This window comes from Crinia signifera, chromosome 1, assembly GCF_055691185.1.
Source record: "Crinia signifera chromosome 1, ASM5569118v1, whole genome shotgun sequence".
NCBI lineage: Eukaryota > Metazoa > Chordata > Amphibia > Anura > Myobatrachidae > Crinia > Crinia signifera.
Genome location: NC_139217.1, coordinates 321,648,249 through 321,652,009, shown reverse-complemented (window position 1 = coordinate 321,652,009; position 3,761 = coordinate 321,648,249). Strand labels below are relative to the sequence as shown.

At 47.5% G+C, this 3,761-nt stretch overlaps 1 long non-coding RNA gene across 1 annotated transcript; it reads right to left on the bottom strand.

Annotated features, from left to right (window-relative positions):
• Window positions 1–276: 276 nt before the first annotated feature.
• On the bottom strand, window positions 277–1,251 carry LOC146029402 (uncharacterized). The gene is made up of 3 exons (XR_014455345.1): window positions 1,149–1,251; window positions 760–864; window positions 277–364 (listed from the first exon to the last, which is right to left on the bottom strand). It is a non-coding gene; the product is annotated as an uncharacterized LOC146029402 (long non-coding RNA).
• Between the last annotated feature and the right edge of the window lie 2,510 nt (window positions 1,252–3,761).

Below are 3,761 nucleotides of genomic sequence, written 5' to 3'. Positions count from 1 at the left end.
ATCCTCCCCACAGTAGATGGACAAACCCATGTGCACAGCAGGCGAGGCAGTGCAAAATGACACACCCAAATCTACTGTACAGTAGATACTGTAATTCTCTCTGCGCAAGTCCAGTAACACCTGCCTCACCTGCAGTGCACATGGGTTTGTCCATCCAAGAAGGATTTTGTCAGAGAGTGAAGAAGAACAAGGGCCTCAGTACATGCTGGAGCCTGTTCAAAAATACTTTTCCGGTACAGATGGTGAGAGCCCTGGTGTTATACTGTACAATACTTACCAACCGCGCTCAGAGAATCCTCCTCGAGCTGGGTGGGGGCAGAGGTGGCCCTCTCCTCCTGGGTGGCGGCAGGGAGGCTTTCTGGAGCTGCAAATGTCAAAAAAAAAAAGGACAAAATAAAGAGGGTGTATCGTGCAAGCAGGGGTATTTTTGAACAGGCTCCAGCAGGAACTGATGCCCTTACTCTGCTTCACTCTCTGACAAAATCCTCCCCACAGTAGATGGACAAACCCATGTGCACAGCAGGCGAGGCAGTGCAAAATGACACACCCAAATCTACTGTACAGTAGATACTGTAATTCTCTCTGCGCAAGTCCAGTAACACCTGCCTCACCTGCAGTGCACATGGGTTTGTCCATCCAAGAAGGATTTTGTCAGAGAGTGAAGAAGAACAAGGGCCTCAGTACATGCTGGAGCCTGTTCAAAAATACTTTTCCGGTACAGATGGTGAGAGCCCTGGTGTTATACTGTACAATACTTACCAACCGCGCTCAGAGACTCCTCCTCCAGCTGGGTGGGGGCAGAGGTGGCCCTCTCCTCCTGGGTGGCGGCAGGGAGGCTTTCTGGAGCTGCGACATCCACTGGGACTGCGGAAAAGCACACAAAAAAACGACTGTGCTGTACAGTACTGTATATTCTCTAACACGAACATACTGTACTATAAAGTACAATGTGTTAAGGTACTGTATCAACACTACAGTACATACTGTACTGTGCAGTACATAACAGTACAGTACAGTACAGTACCTGCCAAAATGACCCATTCCAGGAGGGATGAAATGCTGTGGTCCTGTACAGTATCCCACATGTTTGAAAGTCAATATGCAATGTTCCGCTCTGTACTGTATACAGTATACTGTACTGTACTTACAGTGGCGGTGCTGTCTCTCCCGCAGCGTCATCCTGCTGATACCTGGAAAAATAAGAAATACAGTGCGTAAGGCATACTGTAATTACTGCAGATACAGTATTTGTAGGCCCCATATCAAAAGTTTGTAAGGGCCCACAATTTACTGTACAGTACTGTACAGTATGTCATGAAAACCAATGCTGTAGGAAATCACCCATGGCAACAAGCATGTACTGTACAGCATACAGTAGTTGCCTTCCCTCTTCAGCAGGAGACTCCCTGAAATACTGCACAGTACTGTAGCAGCAATCTCCATCTCTCTCTCATTAGTCCTACACATTATGCCATACTGTACACCAAAATACTGTACAGTACCTACTGTATTACAGTACAGTATGTACAGTATTTTACCACATTCCATAATGTCCATTACCCATTACTACACACACTATAATGCTCATTGCATATTAGGGGGTTAACATGCTCGTTGCCATGGGATGAACCTGGTCTTCCAGGTGTTGCACACTCTGGAAGGGATTAACATGCTCATTGCAAAGAATTTACTGTACAGTACATGATCTGCCATGGATTCCGGGGGTTAACATGTTGACATCACCCCAACCATGGGCTGGAAACCAGGTCTGGTGGCTGCAGGAATGGGAATGTAAGAAGTGGGGTCCAGGCCCTGGAGTTGGAGAGCGGAACAATGCTCAGAAGGACCTGTCTAATACTGCTCCCCCCAAATCTGTATCAATACCACTGCTGAACAGCTGACTCTGGCGCTCTCAGACCCGGTCCAAAAAACCTCTCTGTCCAGGTCAGCGCCCCCCCCCCCCCCACACACAATACAGTATCTCCATGTACAGTACAGTAGTGTACTGTATGGAAGTACTGTAGACACACCCTTCAGGTGGAGAATGACACACCCCCTAATTCTAAATTCTAATTCTAATAGCAAGTTCTGTAAAATCTACCTGAACAGTTGTACAGCAATCAGCACATTAAAAAAAAATACAGGTACAGTATACTGTAAAATCCCCCATGGCAACAAGTAAAAAAATACTGTATACAATAGCACTCAACATTGTACAGGTACAGTATGTACAGTACTTACTTTGCCTGAGGGAGTCCAGCAGTTGAGGGTCCCGACGGACCAGGTCGGACCATCTCCTCTGGAGGCTCCTAACTGGCCTGTCTCTATGGAACCTCACCCTGATGGCTTGACGGGCCCCCTGGTAGGCCTCCACAATCTCCCGATTAGAGACCAGGAGCCTGTCCCGCCAAGCCACCAGGGTGAGGAGCTCCCCTCTGCCAAAGGGCCTTGCCCTCCTGACTCTGCCAGTGTCCGACATACTGAACAGGTCCAGGTACAGTACTAGCGATACTGATAATGGCGCCTACAGTATACTGCATTAGCGTGTGCGCCGTGCGTCCTATGCGCCGTGCGTGCTATGCGCCGTGCGTCCTATGCGCCGTGCGTCCTGTGCGGAACAACGTCCCATTCTGTGCGCCCGCCGCTGAGTAGTGGGTACAGTAGTTTATCAGTAGTTTATCAGTAGTTTTTATATACTGTAATAAATTACTTATACAATATACTGTAAAATGTAATACTATACTGTAAATATAAATAATTATATTTTAATCACACAGTATATTGTCAATAATTATATCTTAGTTAAAACTGTAAAATTTGATACTATAATATTAAAGGTTTAACGCCGTAATCGAACACGGGTCTCCGGCGTGAAACACCATGCAGATAACCACTACACTACAGCCAAGAACTGTACAGTGTAATGACTACTATACTACCATGACTGATTCTACACCCAGCCTGTAGCTTAACAGTCAGGAGCTGACGGGGAAAGCAGGGCCTAGCGACGGGGAGCGGATACCGTCGTTGCTGCTCGAGCGTCTCATTAGCTCGAGCGTCCCGTTAGCTCGAGCGTCCCGTTAGCTCGAGCGTCTCATTAGCTCGAGCGTCCCGTTAGCTCGAGCGTCATGCGTAATGCTGCAAAACCATATTGTGACCAAGTTTCCAATATTGTGACCGCCTTTAGAACAATACTGTACTGTATACTGAGACGCATAGCGTCCGTGTCGTACAACCTTTAGAACTACAGTACGGTGTTTGATGTTACGGTGTTTGATGTTACGCATTAGCGTCTGTGCGGCTACATCTCCTAACTGTCACTGCGTCTATAGACGCAGTGACAGTTAGAAGCCATGACGTACATGTACGTCATGTGTCGGGAAGTACCTCCCGGCCATGACGTACATGTACGACACTCTCTGTCCGCATCAGCATGATGCACTCTCGGCTGAAGAGACTGGATCACGCTCGTGCCAGCGGCATTAGAGAGGTGCTCATCGTATAATAAAGTTCATGTAATTCCTGCGCATCATGCACGCGCTGAAGCACAAATCTTACAAATGCGCAAATGAGGTTTTTAAAAGTGACATCTGGTGGTTGGTCTGTGATATTGCACTCGTCGTGAAGCGCCACGGCGATTCGCTACATGTATGCGCCATGGCGTGTGTCGGAAACATCGCCATAGGCGGCAATAATAAGGCCGGCGCCATCTGTACTACTCATTTTACTTTTCTACACAAAGGAAACTGGGAGAAGTGCAG